The sequence below is a fragment of the Hyla sarda genome, chromosome 7 (genome assembly GCF_029499605.1).
Source record: "Hyla sarda isolate aHylSar1 chromosome 7, aHylSar1.hap1, whole genome shotgun sequence".
Classification (NCBI taxonomy): domain Eukaryota; kingdom Metazoa; phylum Chordata; class Amphibia; order Anura; family Hylidae; genus Hyla; species Hyla sarda.
The window spans coordinates 108,323,679-108,336,210 of record NC_079195.1 but is presented as its reverse complement, the minus strand read 5'-3'; the positions used below and the strand labels follow the sequence as shown (position 1 = coordinate 108,336,210).

The window sequence follows — 12,532 nt, the reverse complement described above, 5'->3', positions numbered from 1 at the left end:
CAAGGCCTTACTGGGCCTGCGTAGCGATGTCATTACGCCGCTGCATACGCCATTCCTATTGGATGACGTGCGCAGCAGAATATTGACATCATCGGAGAGGGCCGAGAAGACACCGGAAGACCAGCGCTGGACCCGGAGGGCACCCCGGAGCATCGTGGAGGGGTAAGTAATACTTACCGCACCACACGGGGAACATTAAGCTGCTATCCGGCAGCAGCTTAAGTATTTGGTGCTGCCGGATAGCACTTAATGCGATGGCCCCGACATAAAAAAGCATCGTATGTCGATGCTGACATCGACATGCGATGGCCTCTGAGAGGCCATCGTATGTCGATTTCATCATATGTCGGGGCCATCGTAGGTCGGGGGGTCACTGTACCTGCATGATGGTGGTAAATGTTTTTCTGTTTTCTTTTGTTAAAAAAAATAAATAAATCGACAGCACAGGTCAATGTCTATTGAATATTTTTTGCAGCATTTGACCACGTCAGATGCTGCAAATTCTAAGGCTATGTTCACACGCTAGTATGTCTGCACGAACCTGCTCAATGGAAGAAATTAGCTCTGTTTTCCTAGAGAACCCCTTTAAGCTGGTCAGTATGATCATTATGCAATTTAGCAGATTAGTTTTTATTAGTCATCTTTGCATTTGTCTTGGCATCACTTAAAGGGGTACTCTGCCCCTAGACATCTTATGCTGGGGACCCCTGTGATCTCCCTGCTGCATTCGGCATTCTTTTAGAGTATAGGGTGCAGCGCCAGAGGCTCCTGACGTTATGGTCATGCCCCGGTTGTGATGTCACGTGACGCCCCGCATCGTGAGTCATCCGGGCTGAGTACCCTTTAAACTAAGTAAGATGCTTTAGAGCAGGGGTCTCAAATTCCCGGCCCGAAATTTTGCGGCCCGCACCAGGGATCTGGAATTTGTATCGCCCAATGCCCGGGACATGCAGTTTCGGGTGCCGGGCAGATGATTTCTTCAGGCATTTAGCCCTGCTTCGGCCAAGCAGGGCTAAATGCCGGAAGACTTCACACACTTCGGCACACACTGCTACATGGGACCCAGTGCACAAATGACGGGGCAACCAGTCTTGCCCCGTCACTAAACTGGTACTTACATCTGCCTGTGGGGACTTCCTGGGGGAGGTGTGCGCGGTGAGTGACGTCATCGCAAGTGCCGCGCAAGGATGCCGACATCCTGCGCAGCGCGTGCGATGACATCACTTATAGCCCACACCTCCACCAGGAAGTCCCCACAGGCAGATGTAAGTAGCGCTGTCCAGGTGGGGAAACTGTGCTACGGCTACCTAAAGTGGGGAATCTGTGCTAAGGCTACCTAATATGGGGAATCTGTGCTAAGAAGGCTGCCTAATGTGGGGAAACTGTGCTGCGCTTCCTAATGTGGGGAACTGTGCTGCACTACCTAATGTGGGGAAACTGCGCTGCGCTACCTAATGTGGGCAAACTGTGCTGCGCTACCTAATATGGGAAAACTGTGCTGCGCTACCTAATGTGGGGAAACTGTGCTGTGCTACCTAATGTGGGGAAACTGTTCTGCGCTACTTAATGTGGGGAAACTGTGCTACGGCTACCTAATGTGGGGAATCTGTACTAAGGCTACCTAATGTGGGGAATCTGTGCTAAGACTACCTAATGTGGGGAAACTGTGCTACGGCTACCTAAAGTGGGCAATCTGTGCTACAGCTACCTAATGTGGGGAAACTGTGCTACGGCTACCTAATGTGGGGAAACTATGCTACCTAATGTGGGGAAACTGCTACCTTCCAAATGTGGGGAGACTGCTGCCTACCTAATTCTGCACGCTGCATAGCATGTCCCGGCATATTGCTTTGATGCACGATGGGGATACTGAATGTTGATCCATAATAGTGATTGAAACAATCCCAAAGGAACCCCCAACAGATTCCAAAGATTAATGAATAGGAAATCTTTCTGGATATATAACCTCAACACATTGTCCCCAGAAGGTCTGAATGATATTATTGAAAAAAAAAGATTTTTAGAATATCGCTATACACGCTCATGATGTGTCATTTTTATGTATATATATGTTTTTGATTATATATATATATATATATATATATATATATATATATATATAAACTGTATTGTTTTTAGTGAAGTTGATATTGATGTGAAGATGCACTATGTCATTTCTGGAGGAGGGTTTATGCCCTCCGGTGTATATTTAAATGGATTTTGTTTAATATGTAACCACGTCTGACGATAAAGCCGGTGCGGCTTTGAAGGGTGTTGCGTGGATCCCTATTTATGCAATAAATTATTCTTTTTTTATACATATTCCTTGTGGCAGTATGATTCATCTCCCTTTTCTTGGATCTCTTCTAACCTTCATCATGGATAAGGGTATTTTTGTCGGTTGAGACAAAGGTGTTTTTGATGACTGTCCACCATTCCTCAACAGTTCTTTTAGATGAAACCTCTGAAACACAAGCCAACCAACAACCAATTCCACACATGATTTTCCAGCCATTAAGCTTTGAATTTTCTTCTCAGCTAGGCCTTATGACCCAGATGAACTTCTGTGCCTGCCAATGGGAAAAGAACAATACCCCAATAACCATGTTGTTGCTACCACCGAATTCCGCAAACAGCTCTCCATTTTCAATATTTTTACTAGAACATAACGCTCCATGATGAGTTCAAGCTCGGAGTAATCACAGCTAATCTTCTAAATATGGAGTATAGCTCTCAGGCATCTCCAGGGCTCCTATAAACAATGTCGACACACTGCTCCATACAGTGGAAAGAACCTGGGCCCCATTCCAGAGATCACAGGGGATCACAGGGGATCCCAGCGATTGCACCCTCCCCCCCTAGATCAGACAAACGTATTGCCTGACATGTTGCCAGCAGATCCATTTTTGATGTCCCATCATGGGTTTAAGGGTTGGGTATCAGATGTCTTTGGTCATAAACGAAAAAATTATTTTTACTGTTTGCTCCATGTGTTCATGTTAATGACAGGCCTAAAAAAGTTACACCTTAGTCAACACCCCAATAATTGTGTTGCCAAGTTATACACAACTTAGGGAACACTTCCATAAAGTAGGCATTTCTTAGTTCTCCACTCACCATTAGATATGAGTAAGCTGAACCTGTAGAACCTGGTCTCGCTCAAAACTTTGGCCAACATGAGGTTTGGTGAACATAAGAACTTTGCAAATTTTTGCGAGCCTGGTAACAGTGCTATTGTAGAAGAAGGAATGAGGAACACATGCTGTTGACATGACCACAGGTTAGCTGATCGTTGCTTGCATCATGTTGCATACAGCATAGGGGTGGGTCTAAGAGACTGACAAAATCCTATGCACTGCGTTGCAGCCGCCATCTTGGAGAGAAGTATGTTCACACGGCAGAATTTCTGCATGGATTTCTACATTGAAATCGGCATGGAAATTCTGCATGTTTTTAAAGCCACTTCACTTCAATGGGATTCCGCAGTGAACAGTTCTAGCAGTGAGACTGAAAGTTCACTAGGCATAGCAACCAATCAGATTGCTTCTTTCAGTTTTCAAAGGACTTTTTAAAAATGAAAGAAGTGATCTGATTGGTTGCTATGGGCAACTCACTGAGCAACTTTTCCTTTGGACAGGTTTTGATAAATCTCCCCCAATATGTCTAGTAAGTTTTATGTAAAATAAATAAATTTAAAATAAAACATTTCTACTGGTATTTTCTGGGTTGTAGCAAAAACAAAGCATTTCTAACTGGTTTTAATAAAAGCAGCATTTCTAGGTGTGAGAGTAAAATTTTACTAGGCCTTATATTTTCTTGGTTTTAACAAACACAGATAATTTTTAGCTGGAATTAATTTCAAGGTGTGAGAGTAAAAGTTGACTGGCAGTTTCTCCACCACTTGACTAGTTGGTAAGTGATAAATCACCCTTAAAAAAACAAACAAATAAAAAGCAAATGTCTGGTAAAGGAATGGTTGGATGAGGGCAGGCTAGAAGACAATGCACCCATGCCATATCCTTTGCCAGTAAGCATGTTGGTGGCTGTACTAGCACTATGGGCACCATCCATTTGCTTAGGACCAGTACAGGTGGCAGCAGCAGCCTGGTGGTGGTAGTAGATGCAACATTTGCAAGCAAAAGTTGTCCATGTCTTTCAGGCATTGTGTTGTTTTGGAGCATAATATGGTCATTGCGGACTGGTTGGCTCCTTCTCATCTTAGGAGGAGGAACAGTCTGATGATATGACATTGTGCCGAGTGTCAATGGATTCCTCATTGTCTAAAGTTACAAAACATGGCACGGTAAAAATTTCCTTCCTAGTCTATGCTGTTATCTGTCTTTGCCTTCCCCTCCGTAGTGCTAAAAGTAAGGATGGCATTAGTCACAAGAACGAGTTGTCTAAGGACAGTCAGCCTTTGGAATGTGGGACTAGTGTTGGTAGGTGTGGTGGTGATATTGTAAGGTACCATGGTGAATATGATGAGTGGGTTCATGGAGCCCATCAGACATGAGAAGGTGAGGCTGAGAGGAGTAAAGCAGTAGCAGAGTAGTAGCAAAGATGATGAGAAGGGGCAGTGAAACTGTCAGTGAGGAAAAGCGGAGCAAAGGGTCAGAACATCTGTCAAATATAGCAGATGTAGGCCTGCTGGTATGAACAGCTCAGAAACAGGTGATGGCAATCCTTCTGCATCTGTAGGCTGAAGAGAAAAACCTTACAGAGGAGGGGCACAGTCAGGTGATGTTGTGCTTGTCCAGTATTCTACTGTGTGGAAATTCTTTTCTACCTTACCAAAACATGGCACAGTGTCCTCTCTGCATAGAGAAAGTAAGGCATAGCCAGGTTCTGAGTATTGGAACTATGGCCCAGATTTATCAAACTGTGTGAGAGAAAAAATAGAGTAATTTTCCTACAGAAACCAATCACATACTTAGCTACCAAGCTCTGGTAATGTGAAAGCTGAGCTGTGATTGGTTCTTGTTGGAAAATTCGATTTTTTCTGTCACATAGTTTGATAATTCTTCACGTAAGCACTATGCCCCACAATGTAAAGAAAACCTTGCCCTTGTTGTTGCTGCTGCTTTTCCAAATCCCTCTCATCTATCTAGCAGCAAGGCCTTGTCCACAGGAAGGGCAGTCTCTGTCTCATTCTCATTACTAGAGATGAGCGAATTTTTGAAAAATTTGATTTGGCCGATTCGCTGAATTTTCCCCCAAAATTTGTTTCGGTCCAAATTTATTTGCGTCAAATCACTATTAAAAAACGGCTATTTCTGGGCTACAGAGCCTCAATAGGGGTGTAGAATACTTTGCCTTGTCGTAACATGCATAGGGACTGTGCTGTGTTAGTGAAATAATACTGTTATTCAATATGACATCACTGCCACAGATCGTCTGGATGTGGCAGCAGGGAGACATATGGTGTCAAAATTGAATAGATTAAAGAGATTTTTTTAATGTGATTATTATTTAATTCAGTTAGAATTTATTAAAACTTTTTGAGTACCCATTCTGGTGAGCATCAAGCTGGCGGTCTGCAGCGAGGCGAGCTACCACCTGTTCCAGCCCCTGCCTCTCAGCGATCAGAGCTGAGTATGTGTGTGTATGTGTATTTAGCAGAGCTTAGTGTGTGTGTGTGCGTGTGTGTGTGTGTGTGTGTGTGTGTAGTAAGCTGTGTGTGTTCAGCAGAGCTGAGTGTGTAGGGCTAAGCTGTGTGTGTGTTTAAGAGAGTAGTAGAGATTTGTATAAAAAATTAAAATAACATAAAAATACCTATTTTTTGTAGCTCACTTGTTTTAAAATCCTCTCAAAGGGAGGGGGCAAAGCCTTACTGTGCATGTCTCAGGGGGGAGGGGGGTTTATGGAGGCGAGGGGGGCAGTGTAATGCAGCTTTATCCATGAGTCATCTCTTGGACAAATGCTGCTGTGGGACTCGTTGGTGTCTCACTAGTGGTGGTATTTTCAGGGGCCATTTTCATGTAGAAACTGTCATTATTTTGAAGGATTAAAAACATATTAAAAGTTTTTTCATCTGACATTGGTTTAAATCTGGCTGCATTGTGATGTTGCCTGGATTGTGTACACATTGTAACATCTAACACATGCAAACATTTACCAAAAAGTATTTACTTTGTTACAACTGTATATGGAAAAAAATGTGAATAGTCCTGCACAGTGATTGACAGCTCTCTTGATTTGCATACTTATGCACAGATAGCGGTCTATCACTGAGAAGGACCGCACACTTGACTGCTTAGCCTGGAATAAGCAGAGGTGTACATCAATTAATGACAAGTTACCCTGGAACTTTCCTAGAAAACGATATATCAATCTGCTCAGCATCTTCTACTCTATAGCATGATTTCTGAATTTTCAATGTGATAGGTTCAGTTTATATATTTTTAATGTTCCCTTTAAAGGGGTACTCCAGTGGTTGATTTTTTTTTAAATCAACTGGTACCAGAAAGGTAACCAGATTTGTAAATTACTTCTATTAAAAAATCTTAATCCTTCCAGTACTTATTAGCTGCTGAATATTACAGAGGAAAATCTGTACAATATTACAGAGCTCTCTGCTGACATCATGACCACAGTGCTCTCTACTGACATCTCTGCCCATTTTAAGAACTGTCCAGAGTAGAAGAAAATCCCCATAGAAAAGATATGCTGCTCTGGACAGTTCCTAAAATGGACAGAGATGTCAGCAGAGAGCACTGTGGTCATGATTTCAGCAGAGAGCTCTGTGTTGCAAAAATAAAAGAATTTCCTCTGTAGTATTCAGCTGCTAATAATTACTGGAAGGATTTTTTTTTTTAAATAGAAGTCATTTACTAATCTGTTTAACTTTCTGGCACCAGTTGATTTAAAAAAAAAAAAGTTTTCCACCGGAGTACCATTTTAAGTACTAAATTAAAAAGGAAGGGAAAAACAACCAAATCCTTAATTTCGATATCACATGAATTTATTTAGCAAAATACAAAAGCTCACACATTCTTATACAGTATCTGCAATATCCCCATTATGTTTCTTAAATAAAATGAAAATATATTTTAAATGTACATATTAAAAGCAGTAGTGGAATTTGAAGAAGTCTTAAGACCTGCTGTGAGTTTCAAGTCAATGTAGTACACAGTCACGCGATTCACTCCCTGGCTGCCAGCTCTATCTGACTCAATCCGTGCACAGACTAACGCTGTGAATGAGGTGGATTTGATTGGCAGCCAGGGAGTGAAGTGCATGCTGCCACGCACTTCGCTGGCTGGACAACATGTGAAAAGTTTTTATAAATGGCAGTAACGCTTTAAACATTAAATATCAGTGCATCATAGTAAAGTCTTAATGATTTTCTACTATTTCCCTGCATTAAATTATTTTTTATGTATAAATGATAAAAAAAAATGCATATACAAAGTGATTATATAACAATATAAAGAAACAGACTCTACATGGGGCACAATTGTTCTCTGCAATGGTAAAGAGGAACTTCTTATCTTCAATAAAAAAAGTAAACAAGTTGTCAGCTGTTGTATAATATGAGAAAATAAGTATGTATATTGTCCTGTGAGGACAATTAAATTAGTGAATAGCCTAATAATAAAGGTTATTCATGGCCCAGGATACAGGAATCCAATGGTTTTGGGGCTTTATATTTTTATAATAAATGACAGTTACTTCAGTTACGCCTGGATTTCTGTAGTAGTGGCCCCCAATGCAGGTTAACCCCATTGCCCCCCCCTTTCACTGGGACAACCAGGAGTGGCCCTAACAACTGAGGAATCCTGTATTTGGAAAGTGAAAAGCCACCTTGAATGACAAGTCTCCAGTGACTATACATTGCTAGGGAGACGACACTCGAAGTGGCTGGGCATGGAGATGCCACCAGGACCCACCCCAACTACTTGTTACCCAGGTCCTGGCAGCATTTTTAAACTATGATTGCTCTGAAACACCTTGGCATCTCACAGTAATTCAGAGTGTCCCACAATCGCGATGCCCGCATCAATTTTGCACGTGGATGACAGGTTCCCTTTAAAACATCATTCTAATGGGCTCAGTGAACCCAATAGCAGATCTATCCTTCTGCAGGGTGTGGAATTTATAATTCTATCATTTCCAGAGCAAATAGCTTAGAGAAAACAGTGCATGGCGAGACTGAGATGGGGTGCTTTGAAACTGGATACCTGTCCTGAAATGTCTTGTATAAACTTCCTGCACATATACTTCCGACAGGCATTTCCAAAGCCAGTATGTCACCGTGCAGACACACAAGGGCATACAGCTCTCATAGGCTCCCATTTTATTTATTTTAGGCTTACCACAAAGTATATTTTTTTGTTACAAGATTCCTCTGTATATAATAGCAAAGACCCATACAAAACCTGTGCAAAGGAAAAGTTGTCCAGTTGCCCATGGCAACCAATCAGCTTGCTTCTTTCATTTTTAACAAGGCCTCTGCAAAATGAAAGAAGGGATCTGATTGGTTGCTATGGGCAAATGGGCAACTTTTCCTTGGCACAGGTTTTGATAAATCTCCCCCTATGGGGGAGATTTATCAAAACCGGTGCCAAGGAAAAGTTGCCCAGTTGCCCATAGCAACCAATCCGATCCCTTCTTTCATTTTAGCCAAATGGAGGCCCAGAGGACACTATTCAAGCCTTTATCAGATGAATGAGGGCCTGTAGATATCTGTGGCATATACGCCAGGATCTTTTCCAGTAAACACCAAACATACATTGCATATGTAATGTTAATGCACCCTAATGTCTGTGGCCAATTTAAGAACTATTTATGGATAGAAAAAGCTTTTAACACAGTTGGGCCTATGTTTTAGGTAAAACGTTTTCATACACAGAGCTAAATGTTCGCAGGACTGTCTCATACACAGGTTCATTTCCACAAGGAATGGCAACGTCATCATAATAATTATTTGGAGGTCTTGGGATAGTGATAGTTGTGTCATAAAATGATCCAGGACTGCTGCATTCTGGTTCTTCTTTCTGTACCTAATAAAAAAAGGAAACATATTGTAAACTGCTGATTGTTTGATATCAGTTGTTCCCTCATTTTGCATAACATTAGAAAGTTATTTAAACATTATGCTCAGGTGTCATGGGTACTCCGGTGGAAAACAATTATTGTTATTTTTTTTTATAACAGGTGGTGCCAAAAAGTTAAACAAATTTGTAAATTGCTTCCAGTACTTATTAGCTGCTGTATGCTCCAGAGGAAGTTGTATAGTTATTTTCTGTCACAGTGCTCTCTGCTGACACCTCTGTCTATGTCAGGAACTGTCCAGAATAGGAACAAATCCCCATAGCAAACCTCTCCTGCTCTGGACAGTTCCTGACATGGACAGAGGAGTCAGCAGAGAGCACTGTGGTCAGACAGAAAAGAACTATACAACTTCCTCTGAAGCATACATCATCTGATAAGTACTGTAAGGATTAAGATTTTTATATAGAAGTCATTTACAAATCTGTTTAACTCTGGCACCAGTTGATTAGAAAAAAAAATGTTTTCCACAGGAGTACCCCTTTAAGGCTTCATGTATGGAGAGATTCTCTATGAGAATCAACAGAAGAATATCTTCATACATAGGGTTCCCAATGCTGCTTGTATGACATCACACAGAAGCATTGCGTTTCCATACTAAAGGGTAATACAGCCTTTGCGCGCTACAATCCTGAATGAAAATTCAACTATTTTTTTTTTAATTATTGTAACATCCCCTTCATTCCTATTGAAAAATAAGTTATATAACAAAAGGGAAAAAAGTATTGCTTCATAGACTCTGTTTTACCTGAGGTTTTTTCTGTTTCTTGTAGAAATAGAGAATGGCTACGGCTAATGCAATTATCACCACTAGAACACATGGAATTCCAACAGAAAGACCAATTATTAATCCCTATAGGAGGAAAATAGAAGATAAGCAGAATCGGAAAATTTGCTAAACACAGCTTTTAAAAAAAACTAAGAATATTAGCCAGAATTATTTTATGCTACAAAATGTAAGATGGCATAAACATACGCTAGGGACCTATTGCAGCTTATTCTGTAAAAAGCAAAGGTAATCTTGCAGAAGCAAAAGTACTTTATGGTGAAAGTTTATAGCTTGAACAAATGATTGCAGCGCTTCATCTTTATAAATAAAACTCAATGTGGCCCTCATTTACTAAGAGTGTCGGGTTTATCTCTGAGTGTTTCTTCATTTACTCCGTGTATTTTTCTCCCTGATTTACTAATGTGTCGCACGGGAAAAAAAAATTGTGTCCCACGGGTTGGAAATTGTGTTGCAGGGTAAATTGTATATATGCCCCCACCACAGCGCTATCATATACCCACCGCAGCGCAAGTAGAGATATTATATATATATGTATATCTATGCCCCCCACACAGCGCTATCCTATACCCCCTGCAGCGCATGTGTATATATATATATACCCCCCCGCACAGCGCTATTATATACCCCCCACAGCGCAAGTGTATATATATATATATATATATATATACCCCCGCACATCGCTATCATATACCCGTGTATATATATATATATATATAGATATACACCACGCACAGTGCTATCATATACCCCCCGCAGCGCATGTAGATATATATTATATATGCTCCCCGCACAGCGCATCTATATACATATGCCTCTGAAGCGCTATCAATGACTAATGCAGTGGTCTCCAACTTGCGGACCTCCAGATGTTGCAAAACTACAACTTCCAGCATGCACGGACAGCCGTTGGCTCTCCGGGCATTCTGTAGTTTGTAGTTTTGCAACATCTGGAGGTCCACAGCTTGTCAATGATAGCGCTTCAGAGGCATATGTATAAAGAAGTGAAGTGGGGACCAGACATATAGCGTTATCTGGTCCCCACTTCGCTTCTATACACAATCCTCCTGAGTACAAACACCACAGCTGCCCCATCGCCTCCCCCATCCCCGGTGTTATAATTACCTGTTCCCGGCCCGAGTCAGCGATCATACTGGCTTCGGCGCTGTTGCTTTGCGCTGTCACTGTGCGCACTGACGGTGACGTCACAACGTGCGTTGGGGACATCACTCGTCAGTGCGCACAGTGACAGCACACGGCAACAGCGCCGAAGCCAGAATGATCGCGGACTTGGGCCGGGAACAGGTAATTATAACACCGGGGATGGGGGAGGCAATGGGGCAGCTATGGTGTTTGCTGAGAACTGTGTATAGAAGCGAAGTGGGGACCAGATAACGCTATATGTCTGGTCCCCACTTCGCTTCTATATACATATGCCTCTGAAGCGCTATCATTGACAAGCATTAGCCAGTGGTGTCCGACTTGCGGACTTCCAGATGTTGCAAAACTACAACTCCCAGAATGCCCGGACAGCCAACGGCTGTCCGTGCATGCTGGGAGTTGTAGTTTTGCAACATCTGGAGGTCCGCAAGTTGGTGACCACTGCATTAGTCATTGATAGCGCTTTAGAGGCATATGTATATAGATGCGCTGTGCGGGGAGCATATATAATATATATCTACATGCGCTGCGGGGGGTATATGATAGCGCTGTGCGGGGGGTATATATATATATATATATATATATATATATATATGTACACATGCGCTGCGGGCGGTATATAACAGCTCTGTGCGGGGGGTATATATATGTATATATACATGCGCTGCGGCGGGGGACAAGACATATAGCGAAGCAGGGGGCAAGATATATAGAAGCTGTGGGGACATATACAAAACCCCCAGCGATTCTATATATCTTTCCCCACCGCAGCTCGCAGGGATTCCTGAATGGCTTCTCAGTACTGGCCAATCAAGGATCCCGGCGGGGAATTTGAAAATGAAAGTGAAATACATCGTACATCGCTGGGGGCCGCCGGCTCCCCTGCTTAATAACTTTTGATCGGATCAGGTCTCAGAAGTGAGACCCAATGCGATCAACCCCTTAGCCCCTGTACTACTACCCCCAACATGGAACAGACCCTGTTCCATGATGGGGGTAGGATTCACCCGGTTTTCAGTAATTTCCTGACAGCTCAGAGCTGTCGGGTTTTAGTGAAGAAAACGTTTTTCATCATACTCCGAGTGTTTTTTCTTTTTTGTCGGGAACACGCCCATTTTTGTGATAACCACGCCCATTTTGACGGGGTTAAAAAACACTCGGAGTGATGATATATTTTATTGGGTTGTGCGACCAAATTTGTGTGGCATGGGCTATGCAACACAAATTTGGTCGCACAACCCGACAAAAAAAGTCGGGTTGACATTAGTAAATGAGGGCTAGTGTGTGTGTGTATGTTCCAGCATCACATCCAAATGGCTAAAGATATTACCATGAAACTTGACACACATGTTACTTATATGTCAACAACAAACATAGGATAGGTGATTTAACCCTTACTCATCCCCATTTGCCAGGGTCGGAGTTTTTGTTTAAAGTCCCATTCAAGTCTATGGGAAATATATGTTACTGCATAACTTCCAAACGGCTGGAGATATTTCGATAATACTTGGTCACATGTTACTTATATATCCA

At 42.1% G+C, this 12,532-nt stretch overlaps 1 long non-coding RNA gene across 1 annotated transcript in view; it reads right to left on the bottom strand.

Moving 5' to 3' along the window:
- Positions 1-8,822: 8,822 nt before the first annotated feature.
- LOC130281892 (uncharacterized) overlaps positions 8,823-12,532 on the bottom strand; it is a 62,819-nt gene continuing 59,109 nt past the window's right edge. The window contains exons 7-8 of the long non-coding RNA XR_008846155.1: positions 9,800-9,904; positions 8,823-9,002 (exon numbers count right to left, since the gene is read on the bottom strand). This is a non-coding gene — a long non-coding RNA (uncharacterized LOC130281892). The remainder of the gene's footprint in view (positions 9,003-9,799; positions 9,905-12,532) is intronic.